At 39.1% G+C, this 20,017-nt stretch overlaps 1 protein-coding gene across 5 annotated transcripts in view; it reads right to left on the bottom strand.

Moving 5' to 3' along the window:
* Positions 1-20,017, bottom strand: part of sick (sickie) — a 198,760-nt gene that overhangs the window by 121,521 nt on the left and 57,222 nt on the right. The gene's annotated exons all lie outside the window — the stretch shown is intronic.

Genomic DNA, 20,017 nt, shown 5'->3' with positions numbered 1-20,017 from the left:
AGAAACTAAATTTTCTGCCAAATATAGAACACATAAATGAAAATTAAGAACCTTTAAATACACAGTTTTGTATAATCTTTCGATTGTTTAGTTTTAGTCATTTTTAATAGACTTGATTTCTCGATAGTTGGTAAAAGCGAGCAAATGTCAAAAGTTGGCAGCAAGAACAAAAACAGAATGCCTATATTTGATTTTGTTATATTTCCCACATATGGCATACATATATTCCGATAGAAAATTATATGAACATCAACAAAATAAACGAGCTAATTTTTTTTAGAGCATTGCAACTTCATTGTGATTCCTTAGCTCAGCTCAATTGCTGCTTGTTATGGCAACGTATTTGACAATTCTTTTTTTTTTTTTGCTGTCTTGCTACCAGATCGGAGAGACATGCCTACAAATTGAGTGATGTACCAAGTTGTTGTTGTTGTTGTTGTTGTTGTTTCTGTGATGGAGTGCATGACAAACTGATGTACAGAGTGAAGGACACAGCAGCTGTCACGGACAACTTTGCACAAATAGAGAAATTTCTGTCAGTCGTGTCGTCGAGCACGAAGAGAGACAGAAAAAAATTAAACAAAATTTGTGCACATTTCTGATTTGTAGTACTTTCGAATTGCTGCAGCAATCTTTGACGTGTTTGCACATGGCTAATATGACAGACCCAAAACCCCAACAAAACGTCAACCCGCTCTAAGCTGCTCCCATAGGGTCTGCGGGGGGGGTCTCATAAAAAATGTTCTACACGTTTCTCTGGTCATGTTGACAACTAGCAAATGCAATTAACAATTGTCCCAGGCAGCAGTTGTCGATTCTCGGCACACACACGTACACACACATTGTGTGTGCCGTTAGATGCGCTCTGATATGCCAGATGCCCTTTGGCACCTGTCGTCGACGTAATCATCGACATTCGTGTGCAAAATTTTGCATAGTTTGCTGGCTCTCTGCAAAATTAGCCGTTGCTGTTGTTGTTGTTGCTGTTGCTGTTGCTGTTGGCCAGGCTAACAACAATTTAACTGCATTATTTGCACGTATCCAACTGCAGCTACACAGTGCACCGTCTCCTCGTACGACCCACTGCTGCCATTAATGCATAATTTTGCCAAACTATTTTGAGGCTTGTTTGCCTGGCAGCCAAACCGCAGTAGCTTCCTAACCAACTGTCAGGCTTTGCCGCCCCGCTGCCCATCATCCTTTGCCAACCAGCCAGTAGGCCAATTTATTTGTCATGTCAATATTAACAACATGTAGTTGCAGTTGGAGCTGGAGAAGTCCTCAAGCAGACATTGGCAGACAAATCTCGCTCGAAACTGATTGAAGCCTTAGCTGTCCCGCCTTCCCTTTGCAACGGCCTTTCGTCTGCGGCTCCCTTTCCCCTCGCCCACACACACAAACACACATGCTTTGCGGTTTTTGGTGCTGTCAACTTGCCAACTGACAAATATTTGCTAAACATAAGAGTGGAAACTATGGGCTGAGGAAAATGGAAATGGAAATGGTGAAAACTGCATGTAAATTTAATTAGAATTTATTGCAGAGTCTTCGAGTTCTGGATACGAGTTAATGCAGTCAACTAATTTTCATTAAAATAAATGCACTTTAAGTGTAAAATATGCCAGAGTTGCCGGACTGTGCACCGAATGGCAGAACAAACAAGCCTGTTTTGTGTTTCGACGAGTGGTTTGCGGTGAAATTATAGTTCAATGCGGTAATTTCTATAAAATATTTTATTATTTCAGCTATTGAGTGCTATCGATACCATAATTTTCACTTTAATTATGAGTCCACAGTATTGTATTTCATTTAACGAGCTGTTAAAAGTTGTGCAAACACCTTTTCTGCTCTCAAAATATGGTGCTTAGGGTTATCGATAACATAATTTTGGCTCTGTTTGTGAGTTTGAAAAATGTCAACACCGTTTTTAATGAAAAAATATTTTGTTTTAGTATTTACTTCTTTCAGAGTGTTGACTGTAGCTGGACTTGTAGAATATATTCTATACCCCCACAATATACTCAGAAGCGCGTCTCAATTAGCTAAAAATCACAAGTCAATCAGAGAACAAGGCCTCAAATTATATTTTATGATTTCCTGTCAATCTTAATGAATGTCTCTAACTGCACTACATATGAACGGGTGTAGGGGCTACTCCCAATAAGCATGACAACAACAGCAGCAGCAGCAACTGATTTGTCGGCAATGAAGCATGGCTAATTGCATAGAGTCGCGAGGCTGAAGACTTGCTGGCTGCTAATGAAGTCATAACTGCTTGGCCTGGAACCATGCTAAAAAGTCAATAAGAAGAAACAAAATAAACTAAACCTGTGCCATAACAATGGCCATGCCAAGCTGGGGCGCCTGTCTTGGCTGTTAACCAAAACCCAACCCAACAAGTCTGTACAGTCAGGAGTCTCTCAGTTGTTGCCACAAACTGAGGCGCAGCCGCAACAGTTGCCATTTCTCATACAATTTTTCAACGCCTCGCCAGAAAGATTTATGAACCCCAAATGCGTGACTGCCCACAGAGCGGATCGTTGCATTGGTATTGGGCATTGGGCATTGGGCATTGGTTATTGGGTTTGGATTGTATTTTTTCTTGGCAAGCACAACTGGGAATCGCACGCATGCGCCCAACGACTTTCTTCCTTGTTTATTTCATGCGAATTGGCCATATTCCCATATGCCCAAGTCACAGTACAATGCGGCCAATTCTCATGTTAAATGTGTTCAATCAACATTTTGATTATGCGCCATTCATTTTAATGCGATCTTACGCGTTGCCAAACCAAATGAGGTATATTTATCAGAGAGTTTGCGGGTGCAGAAAGACATACGGTGTGAAAGATTAATCCATTGAGCATGTAAGAGGTGTAAAGAATTGCATTCGAAATGCCTGCGATGTGCTTTGCTTATAAAGATAATAAGACCAGATCGAAAGTTTTAGATTGTTTGGGAAATATTTATACTATATTTTTTATCCATTTGAAGCATGGTTTATAAGAATATTTTATCTTGTTACTGTGGTCATTGAGTTAGGTTAGATTGTTTATAATAAAACCAGTTCGAAAGTTTTAGATTATTTAAGAGATATTTCTTTATATTTTTTATCTATGTGAACTATTTATAAGCATATGCTTTTATGCCCTTTAGAAACTATTTTCCACATGACAATCTGTCATGCGATCTTTATATTTATATATTGATCTTAACGTAGTTCGTTATTGTCATACTTGGAAACAGGTTCTTTAATGCTCCACCAGAGCTGCCCAGTTCAGTTCCCAACCAATTCCTTCTCATCCTCTTGCTTTGGGTCTTCTTAAACTTTAATACTGCCCATATTAGCAGCAATTGTTGGCTTATCTAAAGCACTCGGCACTTAACAACTTTTAGTGTTCAATCTCATTCATTTTGGTCTTAAGATGAATGTTGAATATTTCCTGAGTTGCTTGAGTTCTCGTCTAAATGATTGCAAACAGCTCTCAACTCTGGCTAAGCTCTCAACAATGATGCTCAGTTGGCAGTCCACTCAATCAGCTGGAGTGCTGATTGCTCTCTTGGCTTCTGCTTTGTGCGTGCTCTCGCTCTCGGCTAACATTAATGTTAAAGTTAATGTTAAATGCTGTGTTTGTTGCTTTGCTGATTGCTCAATGGTCATTCAGAGTGGGTCTCTCATTCATTAAATGGCATTGACAGGCGGGTTAAACGGGGCCATGGGGGAAGACAGGCGTTGCCACAGCTGCAATCTGCGCAACGTGCCTTATCTTTTATCGCTTTGGCTTGCTTTTTTATTGTTCGGCACTTTGGTGCACATTGTCCGGCTGCACTTTTTTGCAGAGTTTTTGCGCGCTCTTTTATATTATTCATATTATTGTTTTTTTTCTTGTTAGTTTTTTTGGGTACGTGACGTACATATTTTTTTGCACTCGACTTTTTGATTGAAGAGCAGCGCGCGCGCGCCCAGCGGAAATGTCAACCAACAGCATAAACACAAACATAAATCTCAATGATCAAGATGAAGAGTTTATGATAATGACGATGACGCAGACAGCCCCCAGCAACTGCAACCACCCACATGCAGACCGGCAGCTGTGCGTCTCAGTTTTCGCTAGCGTTGCACAAAAAAAAAAACAGAAAATAAAACTAAAAAATATTCTGCATTTGACAAAATGCAACGCCCACCTAAGCATAAATTGTAGATTTTTTTGTTTTGCTCTGCGATCTATGTGGGTTTTCCAAGGCATTTGCAATTCCTGGTAAAAATATGTGTGTATATATGACAGCTGACTAATTACCAGGCAGTGCCTGTCTAGAGTACACTATTTTTGTTGGCTGTGTGCCCATTCGAAGATCTAAGGATGCCTTGGATTAAAGATAAAAAAGCTGCAGTTCTAATGAGCAAGTTCTAAAGTCGCAAATTTTTGTTGTTGGGTAGTTCATTAAATTTTTTAATTAATTACGTCCCAAGAGTTGCAGATTAAAAATAAAGAATTATTAGTAAATTTAGCTATACTTTTATCATATGAAACACATCTGATTCCCTATGATATATAGCCATACTCCACAGAATCACACACAAAACTTTACTAAACAGCTACCTTTGGCCTCGCCTGCGCCTTCCTAAGAACCCCTGCCGCGAACCGCCTACAAATTCGCACAGCTACCGCAGCTTGCCTCTATTTATTAAACGTATTTTGATGGCCAGTTAGTTGTGCTTCCTATACAACAGTCACAATAAGCTATAACTGCCCTACAATTATAATAAAATTCGCCCATGAATCTAGCGCAAATTCTCAAATAGCCAGCGGCCCGCCCTCCAAAAAAAAAATAAATAACGAGAAAAACTTTTGACTGAAGTTTGCCGCAAAAAAGCCGCAAACCGCAGGCGGCAAACAAATGAAATCAAATAATTTGTTTACTTTGGTAAGAAATGTTCGCCACACACACACAAAAACCGCACACACAAAAATATGCTTCACACACTGCAGCAGAAAAGGGCTGGACAACGATTCGTTTCTGGGCTTTGCGTAGCGTTGCGCTAATTTGTAGCGCCCATTTCCGTTCTTTATGTGGTTTTTGGACTCAGCTCGGCGGGACTTGGCTCGGTGTGTGGGCAGCTCCTTTGACGCCTTATTGATGCGCCACAATTAGCAGCACAGAGCGGCGCATCGTAAACAAAGCTTAAGCCTAAACCGCGGCCCAACAAATGGCACAAACCGCAAATATAAACTGACCTTGAATGCAGCCCACAACAGAGTCCAAAGCTGGACGACGTGGACGACCAAGTGCAGTGCGCGATTGGATGACTGAATCAGATGCACGAGTCCACGACTCAGCTGGGCAGCCGGGCAAAACCGGTTAAAAATTTCGCCGGCGAGTTCACAGAACTCTCAGCTGAATTTTGTGATGAATTTATTTGTATTTAATGCGGTCGAGCTCAGAGCCAAGAGCGCGTGCCATTGGCGTTTACATTTTGAGAATTTACAGTCAGCAGGACAGTTGGATTTATGAGCCGAACAAGGACAAAGAGCTGCCGCCCTTTCAGGTCACTTAATTATGAGATATATTCCAGTTCCTGAGAAAACTGATAGGGTGGCAATATATAGGACAGCTATTGCTGTCCAAGCTTAACAGCTTAACAGCTACTCGGAATGAGAAGATTTGGTAAGGGTTTTTAAAAATATGCCTAAAATATGTTATTCAACAATAAATTAGACCCAAGCTTGATTTGAGACATTGTACGCAGCTGTATTCACAAATTATTTAATGAATGCTATACAAATTAGACCACAAAGAACTCATGTAAACATGGCGGATGGATTATTGTTTGATGCTAAAAAGACAAATACAGCTTATGTTCAAACAGAGACATCTACAAGTCATATAAAAGAAGAATACTTTCATATAATAATAAATATAATAAAAATAATAACTTGAAACTTTTTGTAATAAATAAATAATTCACTTTTAATATTTATTAAGGTTTAAAGTCACAATTATATTATTATACATTTATCTTTAACTTATCTGGTTTACATACTTAACGGTTTACCCCCTTGAGATACTTAGATACTTTACTTAGATAACGCTTTAACAGTTTGGGAATTCTAAGCGCAAATTAAGTTCTAATTAAACTACATTTGTTGTGTACACATGGTAAACGTTGTTTTTTCTCTGGCTTTTCATAAGCCAAACAACGCTCTGCTAATTGAGTCGACGAGCGGCAACCCTACTAATTGGCAAGACAATTTATGGCACTGGCAACACTTTCCACACCTTTTGCGCACATGCCAAAAATAATTGGGCCCAATTGAGCATTGAAATTGTGTGTTTGCAAATTGAACAAATGTGTTGCGGAAGTTGTTAGAGGGACAGACACAGTTAGGAGACAGAGACAAGGAGAAGAATGGGGGGAAAGAGTCAGACAGAGACTAGAGACAAATGCCGTTGCCATTTGTCGTGCACAAATCGATTCGAAAGCCATGCAGAAAGCTTGACCGACTTTTGCCTTTGGCATTAATGTTGCGGCCTAAACTGACAAAATACGCCTGGCTGATTAACGGGCGGGTTTATAGCCGGGTCTAAAGAAGCTTAAACTTGCCAACCTGAATTTGTGGGGTCTCTAACTGGTCTCCTTAATGTCTGAAGTGTGGCGAAAAGGCGAAAAAGTGAATTTGAAATGGTTCAGTCTGGACGCAGACAAGGTAGAATGCAGTTATTTGGTATGGATTAATGTAGACAAACGCTTTCTCATGGTCACATTTTGCTTTGCAGTTGCATATATATTTGATGTTAAGGCAGGAACTTAAAAAGTATTATAAATATCTGCTTGATATGTTTAGCTTTGCATAGTTTAAAAGAAAATGCAGCTTTTAGTTAAAGAAAGGCAATTATATTATTAAGTTGTAGAAGTTTAAGATGATATAAATAGTTTAGCCAAAGTAAGGCAAAAGATAGTTAAGGCAATGGGGAAAATTTTAAATGAATACAGAGTTTAGAACAAGTACGCAGTATATAGACAAAGATGCAGTTCAGCTTGGGATTTTAAGTTCCATAGTTTAGCTTAGGGTTGCAAAGAGATATTATAAATATATATAGAAAGATATAGATATGGCATTCAGCTGAGGCATTCTCATTCAGTTTCAAGTTTTCTGAGATCACATCTGTGCATTTCTTTTCATTTTCATTTGAAGTAACAACCTTACTCAGCGCTGACATGCCACACACAGACACACACACACACAGTCAGATGAGAGCACTCGAAATCGTGACTCATCATCCACAGTGGCAGCTCAATGTGCAGCAGGCGGCAGCACGGCTCGAGGCTAAAGTCCAAAAACCGTTGCAACAGCCGTTTGCTGCTGGCTGCTGGCTGCTGGCCATATCAACGTTTATCTGGCTAGACAAAAAAGCCCAATTCTGTCTGGCCAACAGCTGACAGCTGCTGCTGCTGCTGCTGCACACCGGCAGCTCGAGTCAGTCATCCAGCTCCGGCTGCGACCAAAGCTTGGTGAGAATCGTGCGCGGCGTTTGGCTTTGTTTGAATTAGCCAGAAATTAAATTTAATGTGTCTCTTGGTGACTGGCCGCCCGCTTGCCTGTCCGCTTGTTAAATTAATAAACAGCTAAGCTCTTTGACAGTCGAAGTCAAGCTCCATTTGACGCTCAATTTGCTGGAGCTGAGTTTAGCCGGGCCACTGTGGCTGCCCCCCATCACGCGGGGGGGTGCATGATGAATCTTCATCTCGACTCGCTGTCATTGATAAATAAAAGCTCATTAGCCGACTTTTGCAGCTGGCCTTAACGCTGGCTTCAACCAACTGACTGATGGCCGGGTTCAATGCTCAGCGGGTGGCGCCCTCCGGGAACCTATGAACTCTCAGCCGTGGCTCGACTAGCTACCGGCCAGTTGCGAATGTGGCTAAAACCACACACAGCGTTGGCCAGTTTATTAAAATTTGACAAGGCGTTGATAACAATGCCACAACAGGGGCTCATAATAAGGTCATCAGCAAAAGCAACAACAATAATAATAATAATATTAGTAATAATAAACATAATTATGTAATTTTGTATTTAGAATGAACCATTTTATGGCTTATATCACATGTTGGTCCATTCTTCAGGGCTAACAATAATAAAACAACCATAAACTAGGTAAAATGTTGTGCACAATGGAACATAAGGTACAAAGACGGGTGAAATGTGAAAGAAAGTCAGTGGCGTAGTCGAAATTTTCGTAGGGGTCGCTGACGAGGAAAGTGTGAAAAGTCAGCATAAATGTTTGAAAGGTTTAGCTAAGCAGAAGGTTCTCTGTCGAGATTTACCTATACAATTCTTAACTCAAAGGGTTCAGCTTAAGGTGAGAAATTTATATAAAACGTCAAATGTACCTAAAATACGCCCTAGATAATGACATTTTGGTAGAGAGAGGAAGAAATCTACTCAGCTCTCAGGCATGAGTCCTTTTATGTTGAAGTAATTGATGAAGATTATTTTTAATTGTCACCTAACATAAATCTTAGTTCAGTACCGAAACCCCCACTGAACGACGCCGCTGCACCCTGCACAGCTGTGTCTCGATTTTAACTGGAATATGGGCACGTACTTCATTTTTGCCGCACACGCCTGCCACAAAAGGCCAAGTTATGCATTGTAGGTGAATTGTGTGTTGCGTACAACAAAAGGCGAGGCAAAGGCAAAAGGTCTACAAGGGGCCAGTGGACGAACATGAATCCGGGGCAGGGCACCAGTGAAAGTCATGAAACAGGACACAAGCACACACAGACAGACAGGCAGGGTGTTACGCGTAGGTAGCCAAAATGAAGATGAGAGGGCGTGGCTCGGTCTGCCTGCCTGGCTGGCTGTCAGTTTGACAGTTGGTGTCATGATAATTAGCCGCGACTCGCTGCCGCATTGAGGGTCTAATTTTTGTGGCATGCGTGTTGACTTGTATTTTATGACTCGGCATTGTTTATGTTGATTTGATGTTAATTTCTGGCATTTTATTTTTTAGGGAAATTTGATAAACATCTTGCGTTGGCCACCAACATTTTCATTTACCTCTCTCTATCCAAGTATAGTATTTTTTTCCACTTTATTTGTTTTGATGGCCAAGACGGGCTACTTGACCTGCATGTGGCGCGGCTAAAGTGGCTAAACACGAAAAAAAATAAAACTCCAATTGGCGCAAGGCAACTTTAAACGCGCTCACTTTTTGTACAATTTCTTTAATTGATATAATGCCCGATGAAATCAGCAGCATTTAAAGCAATCAACGCGCACAATTAAGTACAACAAAAATTTGATATATGCGCATATGTATATTTGCTTCTGCTAGAAATTAGCATGGCATCGGCTGAAGGCAATTTCAACAGTTTGTTTGTTGCCTTTAATTGAACAATTTGCACGCAATTTTTAAATATTTTTCAACACACAATCGCATTATATATTTGCCATCAGCTGCTTTTAATTAGCCATCAATTTTTTGGCCAAATGTTTTCAGCTGTTGCTCGATATAAAACGTTAAGACCGCTCGCAAAGTTGCGCAGACGCGTTAAACAGAGAATCGCGCAGAAAACGCGCGCAACTTGCCCCGATATCAACCGACAGTGGCAACAGTTGGTTGCCGACTGAGCTGATCGTGAACGATCGTTGTAAGCGTCAGAAATGTTGATCGCCGATTGGCGACGGTCATGTTCGATCGTGCACAAACATTGCGTTGTTGTTGTTCGCCCAGCTGTTGGCGGGGGTGTGTTGCTAGCAAACAGGTTTGTGTTGCTGCTGTTGCTCCATTGCATTGCATTGCCCAGCAACATATTTATGTTGCTAAACGTTTGGTGGGCTTTTGGTTGCTCTAGAAAAAGCTTTTAAATAAAATGCACTTGATTTGGGGATGCATTATTGCCGCTTCTTTGCCCTCCTATCTTTTTATGTAAGCATTAATCGGAATCTGCAGAATCAGACCTTATATGTGAGATATTTATCTCTTCTTCATGAAAATAGAGAATTTAAATAATGAATAACATTTTTTTAGTATTTTTAAACTAACTGAAAAAAAATTAAAAATCGCTTTACAACTTTTTCTAACATTTTTTGGCTAGAAAATAGCCAGCACGTGTTGCTAGCCACATGTTGCGTGGCGTATGTTGTTGCCGAAAACAAATGTTGCCAGACACGAGAAATTATGTGGATGATCTTGTTCCCGCCTATTTTTTCTTCTCGTTCGCTTTATATCTTTTTTGTTTTGCTTGTTGCTTCTGCTGCTGCGCTTCTGCTTCTGCTGTTGTCCCAGACATAAACATAATTTTGACTGTTCAATTTTGATTTTTATTTTCTTGACAGTTGATCGCACAATTTTGTGGGTGTGTGTGCGTGTCGTGTCTGCTGCGTCGTTCTGGGCGCAATGAGTAAACAATTTTTAAATGGAATTTTCAATAAGTCATCCGACAGAGACTGCGGCTGAGGCAGAGGCCGGCAGCAGCAGCCTCCGCAGATTCTTTCTCTCAGTTGCCTCCATTCTTTCATTCATTTTTTTGGCTCGTAAATTGACTGAGTGAAGACTTGACAGCCGGCTGGCAATCAATAAAGCCCCGCATAAATATTCATTCATTCAAAAATTGGCGAGTTCAATAGTTTCATATAAATTTTAATTGCAAAAACGTGCAGCAATTACAAAATGAGACAAAAGAAGGAAACAGCCCACTCGACAGTCGAAAGTAGGCCAAGTTTTTGCCTTTTTTATCTTGTTTGCAGTTATTCTTTATGAATATGATTTACGGCGAGCATAAATCGAGTTGGAAGATCAACGCAGCAGTCAAAAAAAGAAAAAATAAATAAATACAATTTAAAAATAAACAAACAGCAAACATAATCATCGAGATCATCATAACTATGTTTATTTTTTTGGTTTTGTATTCAATACTTGGTTGACATGAGGATCACGAAGTTGTTCAGCGCCAAAAGAAAAACAAAACACGACAAAAGTTGTCAGAAATATGTCGAAAGTCGAATATAAAATACTCTTGGATACGATTTATAATCCATTTCAGAACATTATATGATTTATAGTTCGTGTATTATATATATCACAATGGCAATTATTGCCCGGCTTTGCCCAGGCAATTGAATACGTATTGTATACACAGTATTGATAATAATTATCCGGCCTTGCGTCAAGTGTGAAATCAAAAATATATTATTCAAATGAAAAACCAAATTATAAATAAAATATATCATTAATCCCAAGGTAACTCGATCATTAAACAATACATCAGTCAGTGGTTGTCATGCAGGCAGCTAAAACAGATTTATTTATATATAGATAATTGATTTCTTATATAAATATTGATCAGCTAGTATAAAAAGACATTTTATCTTATTTATACAAATATTTTTTGGAGCTTACTCGATCAAAAATTCTGCGAATCATCACATCTTAGCATTCTTGCGATCTGGCAACCCTGGCGCTTGCGCATTGGCATTTTTATGGGACACGATAAGCCCCTCTCAATGATAAATTGCATTGAACTCCCTCGTTGGCCTTCAGCCGCTGTGGCCCAAATGCTAGCCATAAATTTGAAAACAAAATGTCGGCCGCGGGTCAACCTGTGCACAGCGCGGCAAGTGTATACACACTCTATATACATATATGTTTATGTACATATATATGGCCAGATATGTAAGTTGTAAAAAACTTGGGTCTGTCTAAATTTAGCGGCACATCTTGCGGCAAAGCCAAAATGAGGTCGACAGCGGGCTGCGGTGCGTGGCGCGTTTGAAGTCTGCGCCAGGTTCGCCTGACTAGTCCATCCGTCTGTCCGTCCGTCAGTCAGCTCGTCAGTTTTTCAGGCAGCTGCAATTAGAGGTGTATCTTCCAATTCGATGCTGCATACGCATCTAATTAAGTGCGTGAATCTTGGCAAGACTCTGGCGAACCGAAAATAGAAATTTATTTCAACACATTCGTGCGGGCTTTGCGTTTTCATTGGTTGCTCCAAACTTGTGCAGCTTAGTGTAATGCACTTCCGCAATGCTCTAAACAAGAACAACAACAACAACAACAACAACAGCAAATGCAACAACAAGCATGTTCCTGGCTTGTTATCTGCAGCTAATACCCAGCTCTGGGTCCTTTGGTCTTTTCGACTCCTTCCCAGCATTGACAATTATCGCAGACTGGCCGGGACATTCGCCACAAGCTTTAACTAACTCCCAGTTATATAGACACACTCACACAAGCACTTGCACACACACACACATACTCACACACATGTGTCGAGTGGGGATTTACATTTGTAATTAGAAAGCTTTGCGAAACTTTGACGAATGCGCAGCGAGGCACTGAAAAACAAAAACATTAACTACAACAACAACAACTGACAGAATTAGTGGGAAATTTGTTATTCTTGGCTGTGTTTTAGCAAGAGATACGTTGCTATCGATAAATATTGTTGAAAGGAGAGCGACTATCGAAAGCTAAGCCGATTAAAAGATAAATACTTTCATATAAAAAAATGAGGTTGCATTTGAGTTAAGGTTAATAGAGTTTATTGCTAACACTTAATATTGTAACTGTATTGTATCATGTATTATAATGTAAACAAACAGGGAAGAATTAAAGCGAGATCTAAGCGATGTATGTAAAGAATTTACCCTTACAATTCTGGATGATGTGAAAGAAATTAAATACAATAGATTTTAGATATCCATATTTTAAAGTTTTCTAATCATTTTTACAAAAATTTGTTTTCTATTTCATCCCAATTGTTTTCTATAACACATATGCTCGCATTAGTGTAGCCCACAAAAGAAAGAACAGACGAATAGAGCCAAAATAATTTTGTTTTCCTGCAATGTTTTCGTCACGGTTTGCTACGAATATTTGTTTGGTTCTAGTTTCGTTTTATTTCGAGCATACGTTGCGTATGATTAACAAACTTTGTAATGGCCACCAAACCAACAACAACAACAAAAACCACAGCAACAACAAAAACAACAACAACAACAACAGAAACAATAAATATGTTGGCAACTTTTTGACACAGGTTTAAGTGGTAAATTTTGTAATTGAAAAATTGCAACGGAAACGGAAATGGAACCGTAACTTTAATGCGGCAACTGTACTCGAAAGTTTTTATTGGCGACCTTTCTGTGTGTGGCGGCTGCTGCTCACGTGCAACGGTTAATTTATGCAACTTGTGGCACCGCCATTGATTGGCTGCCTACCATTTTGAGCCCGAGCACCCTTCGTCCCGGTCGTCCCTATAGCAACTTAATTGTGCGCGGGATTTATGGGCGCAGCACGTGCAAAAAGGCCGCCCCAAAAGTTTTTACCGCCTGATTTGTGGTTACGAAACTTCACTTCTTCTTTTCTTTGCTTGCTCCTACAGTTGCAACACAGCTATTTTCTGTGGCAACTTGTGCAAGTCGAAGTCCAAGTGGAAGCAGAAATCGACTAAATTTAGCCCAAATTGAAATGTAAACAGGCAAAAGCTTCGTTCCACTTGTAACAATGCCCGTGGAACAGTAAACTTTAATGTGGCCATAAAAAATACTCTGTAATTATTGTTTGCACAATTAAAAACGGCAAGAGATAACAAAAAAGCGTGCACAAGACGAGTATGATACACTGGTAGATACCCTATTGACAGCATAAAGAAAAATCAGTGTGAGGCTTCTATTAATCAAAATAGTCGGAGGCTGTGTAAGCTATAAAAGAGCCTTTGGCACTTATAATATGCGAGATGAGCTGAGATATACGATTAAGGACATATATCGAAAATGATCGATTTAGAGAAATTAGGGTTTAAGAATCTTAAGCTTTAGTCTTTAAGTCCTTTAAATAGTCTCTTTATAGGCGATAATTATTAATTTAGAAAATAGGATTCAAACAGATAGACGTTCATTATAGTCTCGAAACTGGCATAGTTTGCGATTGCGTTTACAATCGAAGGTTCAAGCAATAAATACAACCAAAAGTATATCTCTATATATATTAGCATTTCTAACCCACAAAATAAGCGATATACCCAAGGCAATATATCGATAATTATCGATTTTAGAGTCTCTAAGTAACACGCTCGTAAAAGAGAATATCTTCTTCAACATACATTTGCACAGCTGCTATATACCCTTTTTTAACCATTTCCATAGAGTACAGCATATACAAATTCCAAGGTGGAGACGTTGTGTAAAAATAGCTGAGAAAACTGTTGCATTAATGAACTTCAATGTGGGCCACATGCTGGCTGCCCAGCTGGACCTGCCGCAGTGCCGCAGTGCCCTGTTGCACGGTTGCTGGGCCGTTGTTGTGGGGTGGGCCTTGGTAAGGGGATTGTTAGTTCCATGTAAACGCAGCATATGCTGACTGCCTGCCTGGCCGCCAGCCTGTGCTACCTAAGCAGATTTCATTTTAGATAAAGCCAACGTCAGCTTCTGCAGCGCATATCGAACATTGCAAATGGCTGAAAGGCGATAGTCCTGCCGGGGGCAGGGTGGGTATCTATTGTGCGATGTATTATGCATACCGTGGACTAACGCCCCGAAGCCTCGTACCAATTGAAATGAACTAAAGCTGTGCTGAGATTGGCTGTAGTTTAAATAGCTAAACAAGAAGAAGAAATGGAGATGCCTTCACCTAGAGCAACAACAAATTGAAAAATAATGGATAGTGTTAGCAGAAGCAGAAAAAGTGCAAGTGGAGATTAGTGTAAGCTGTAAAATTTAAGAAAGAGATTTAGCAAGTATTTTCTGATTCAATGGCATAATGTGAAGGCTCCTTGACATTATCCCAACTCTGAAAAATATTGAACTAAATTAAAAAATATATAATATATTTACTAAGTTCAATTGGAAAAGCAAAAAAGTATTTTGCGCACTCTTCAATTTCAATAAAATATTGATGCTATTTAAATGTGTTTTTTTTTATTAGCTCCAATTATTTATAATTTTTTCCTTCTTAATTTTAATTTGAAAAAATGATTTAATTGTTAAGGATGGTAGTCTATTTTATATATAAATTATTTGCCAAGTCTTACTTCCATTTTCTTTAAATTTAAACCAATTTTAGTGCTCATATTTCCAGAAATATTTATTGGATATATTCATCCAAGCATACATGTTAGCTCTAATCGACATTGTTTGTGCCCAAATTAAATTGTACAGCTCTTTGCATACATTCTAGTTTGTTAACCAACATTCAAGTTGAAGCAAAGAACCCTTAACAGATTTTAAAGCTCTTCTATCCTATGGCCAAGGCAGCAGATTATTCAACCATGCTGAAATAACAAAACTATGGTATTGTATGTGCAAAGCACTTGAGCGCATTTAATCGAGATATTGTTTTACTTTAATTACATAATAATTGACTTGTTGTTGTTGCTGCTATTTCTGTTTCTGCCATGCTAATAACTGCAAACAGTTTATGGAAAAAGCAGCCAAGCACTCAATGGCCAAGACAAGCAACAGCAACAAAAGGCAATCACTGCAACAATAGATATGCATAACCAGAAATACACTGTAATCAATTTAAAGCTAATTCGATGAATTTTGATGCATTTTTGAAATAAAATAAATGGGAAAAAAATAAATGGTTGCGAGAGGAAAAGCAATAAACAAATGAATTAACTAAGCGGCTAAAATAAAATTTGACTAAAATTGTGAATTTTAATCAAATTTCTAATATATTTTCAATTAGGAATGTTTAAGGCCAGTTGTTTTTTACTGTGTATATGTATTTATTTAAACAACAACCGTTGGCAATTGGCTTTACAATAGAAATTTGGACAACAAAAGGCCTTGACTGCATTAGACGCAACCAGCTGAAGCAACCGAAGAGAACAGAGCCCAAAACGAGAACCAAAACTGGAAAACAGATCCCCAGACAGCCCAAGATGGCCAATTATATAAGACGCAGCCGGAGCTTATTTTGATTTAATTTCCCTTTTAAGATTTTACGTTTTGCTCGTGTGTTATTTACATATTTGATTGGAAAAACGTTCACATGTGTGTGTGAGTGTGTGCGCTTGAGTTTTCCGCCTGGCCTCCTGGCTTTTACCTTAGGTTTGCAGCTTTTACATGCTGCTTAAGGACAAAGAAGAAGGTTAGAGAGAGAAAGACAGAGAGCGGGGCAAGAAGCACTGGTGTTGCCCAGGCAAAATCAAATTAGTGCCTTAGTAAAATTCATTGTGAAATTTGCACAAATTGCCTTTTGCCATAGCAGCAAGCGGATTTGCCAGACTTTAAAAGGAGGATAAACAATTGTAAGCAAATGGTTTAAAAAAAGTCAAATATAGCATAAAGTGCTTTAGAAAGATTACGTGCTAATGTTTAGAAAGCACTTAAGAACTAGTTCCAGCTGAACTTTTCCAACTGAGTGATAATTACTTTTAAAATACCTTAACGTATAGTTGGGGATTATGTTTAATTGGAGCTTGAATTGCTTTACTGATTCACCAGAAAATACATACTATAGATATCTATATAACGTATGTTCATTAAACTGTTACCCGAACTAGTTGAAGAACTACTGGTTCGCCATGAAGGTTTGCTTCCAATTGTTTTGAAAACGATTTTAAATTTGTTGTCGGTTTTTACTTCTAGTTGCCAGCCCTAACTTTCTAACTTCGTTTTAAAGGCCGTTTGTTTTGACTCTTTAATTTTGCCCGGCATTTTTAGAAAGCATTGGCAACTGCCGCCGTCAAAGTTGACTTTGAACACTTTTACGTTTCGCTGATTTTTCGAGAGTTGCACTTCGTTTTTTTTTTTTGCTACCCCGGGTAGCAGCATACGAGTTGCCCGAGCACCGGGTTGAGCGTCCTGTGTGTGATTCTTGCCCACATTTGACTACATTGCCAGCTCTTCGCTCCGTTGTCGTCGTCACTCATTAGAAAAACGTTACGAAAGTGGTAAAAAATTGCAGAACGTGCAGCAAAGGGGGTTAGTCACAAAAAAAAGTGCATGTAAAGTTTGCGCCAAAGTAGCAGGAAAAAGGAAAAAAAGAGGGAGAAAATAAAAAAAGTAAACTGAGAAAAAGTTTATTACAAACTTTGGAGTGAAACACGCGCCAAAGAAAGAAAACTAAGTAAAAGTTTAATATTTGATTTAAAAGTTGATAAAATTTACTTTAGTCCACACTCAAACTAGACGCTCGGCGTGTTATTTGTTTTTATTGAATTTATTTGAATGTGTCTTGCACTGAATTTATGCAGGCGCTCCACTAAGGGGTTGCTTGGCTTGTGTCTCAGCTAGCGCGTTGATTTTTCATTTCGCCGTGCAAATATGAAAAACAAACTGAAAACGAAACGCAACAATGGGCGAGCTGCCGCACAGAGCAAAGACAAAAAAAAGTGCACCATGAAAATGGGAAAATTTTCCAAATGCCTTTGTTTGTTTGCGCTGAAATGGAAAACGCGGCCAACAGCAGCAGCAGAAGCAGCAGCAGCAGCAGCAGCAGAATCACTCTGCATTGTTATGAGCCTGGCTATGATAGAGAGCATACTAATTTGGAGATGAAGCCTGCAAAAACAGAAGGCATACGGAAACATAAAGCCCGAATGCGAAGCTCAAACTGAGCTGTTGACTTCCAAGCAAAGAGGCATGTGAACGAGATACGAGAAATATGAAAATTGAAATATTAAATTGGAAGTCTTACCAACCAACACTTTAACCCATAAACCTCCTATATTGAGCTAAACTTGAACTAGTGAACTGTTAAAGCTTTATGACTGCAAATAAGTTAGTTTACGGTTCGAACTTTCCTTCTAGCTTCTAGTAACAGGGCTTTGACATCTTTGACACATATACAAATACAACTATTTTAAAAAGAAGTCGACTATTGATAAAACGGGTACTTTTCTTATATCGCTTATAAGTCATTGGATCCAACAAATTTAAGCACTTCAGAGTGTCAAAACTTATTAAAAAAATGTTTGCTTTTATTTAGATATCATCAAATCAAGTGAATTGACTTTCGCATCTAAAGAAATTCTATGGTAGAGCATCTATTTGGTGGAAATGAAAATCTCACCTATTTTTCACACCGTATTTTCAGCTGATATTTCGCTGGCCAACAAAAAACCCCGTAGATATTTGTAAATATTCATAGAGCCTCGGGAATTATATTTGCCACACACACTCACTAACATTCTCGCACACACACTCACTAACACTCGCACGCTGCTATAGCGCGATGAAATTTGAACAAAAACATTTCGTATGCTACCGACTAATTTTGGCTGCAAAATTCCTACACAGCCATTTCCAAATTGAGTTTGCGCCAGGAGTGGCTGTTCGTACACCAGCCCCTAGACGCCCGCTCGCTAAAATGCAGTGCAGTGCAGCTAACTCAATTTGGCGCCCATGTCACATACGTCAACGCGGGCCACGCCCACAGTTGGGAGCACTGCCAATTTGTCAGGTTTTGCTGCAGCACGTGCCACATCGCACGTTTAGCTTAGCTTATCATTTTCTCAAAGCGCGACTCTTTTCCGCTCGCTCCAACTCACTCTCTCCCTCTCCTTACTTTCTAGCTGCTTGGCTATTTAATATGCAAAACGTCAGTTTGCCAAAAAAAAAAAACTGACAAAGTTGAAATAAATTTTTATTTCATGGACTCTGTTTGTGTTCCTAAATCGGCAATGAACTTGCCGCAGAGCGAAAACGAAAAACCCCCGAAAAAAACATCTATAACAAGTAAAAGCACTCTGGCCATGAGTACACGACTGGGCAGATACCCTGTAAACAGCTGCTTAACATTTATTCTGTATTGATTATGTCCATACAGTATATTAAAATATTTCGCAAAAGTGTTCTTAAAATAATTGTAAGGAAAAAAATAAATAAAATAAATATATAATAATTCGCAGCGTCCTATATTCCTCGAGTCATGTTTGGAAAATGAAAGTTGAAATCGGTATAAATAGATCTTGAGAAAAAAAAAAAAAGTTGTCGAAAATAAAATATATTAAATGTTGCTACGTTGGTTTCTTTAGCTCCTAAAGAATTCAAGATTAATGGACTCATACAGACGAGGTATAGCTGAATTTCCTTGATCAGCAGATATTTATACTGCCTGCTTCTTTCCGACTACAATATACCCTCTTGTATACATTTTCAATAGCTACAGGGTATAAAAATGTGCCAAGGCAGCAACAGCGAGAGCCGCAGCCGCAGCGTCCGCCTTTGTTTGTGCTCCTTCTAACTAGGCTCGAGGCGCACCGAAAGACACCAGAGAGAATCAAAATATATATATATAGTCTAAATACATATATAGTCTACTTCTGTGCGTCGCTTGATTCAGTGCTTGAAACGCCGCTCACGTAGCAGACAAAAAAAAAACGCAACGCAATTGCAGACAAGCAAAGAGAAAATAAAGAAAAGTAAAAAAAAGTGCGCTTAGCGTTAATTTAAAAACGTTGCAAAGGCAGCCGGCAAAGTTTTTAATTTTAATTTCATAAATGCAATGAAGTGCAGCTGAGCTCAAATCCAAATCCAAATCGAATCAGAGCAGCAGGTGGCGAATGCTCAGCGCGGCGGAAATCATTTACGGACAGAGATTCGGTCTAACTGAATTTCCACGAGCTGTGCATATGGTTTGTCATACGCCCCGTGGTACGAACGTGCAAAAGGCAAGCCAGGGCCCAACAAAAAAGTAAAAGGCCGTATGCTATGCCTGGGTTTGGGATAGTGTTGTGCCTTTAGCTTGTTTCCCGTCAAATTTGGCTGCATTCTAACTTTTTCAAAATAAACAACCTGCCTTCCGACAGCTTTTGAGTTTAACAAAAATGTATTAAAATAATAGAGACACATTTATTTTATTATTATTTTTTATACTTGAACTCTTACTTTTATTAAACGAGCAGTTTAAAGGTGTAATTATTTATAATTTATAATAATTTTTCCCCATTAGAACTGGATTTTATTTACATCTGAAAAGTGCACAGCACTAGTCTAGGCAGACAGTCAGTCAGTCAGTTAAGCAGTTAGTCAGCTCGAGTTGACGAATGCACGAAAAC

The sequence above is a fragment of the Drosophila virilis genome, chromosome 4, assembly GCF_030788295.1.
Source record: "Drosophila virilis strain 15010-1051.87 chromosome 4, Dvir_AGI_RSII-ME, whole genome shotgun sequence".
NCBI classification, from domain to species: Eukaryota; Metazoa; Arthropoda; class Insecta; order Diptera; family Drosophilidae; genus Drosophila; species Drosophila virilis.
The sequence above is the reverse complement of the archived record's forward strand: the minus strand, read 5'-3'. Positions and strand labels throughout refer to the sequence as shown.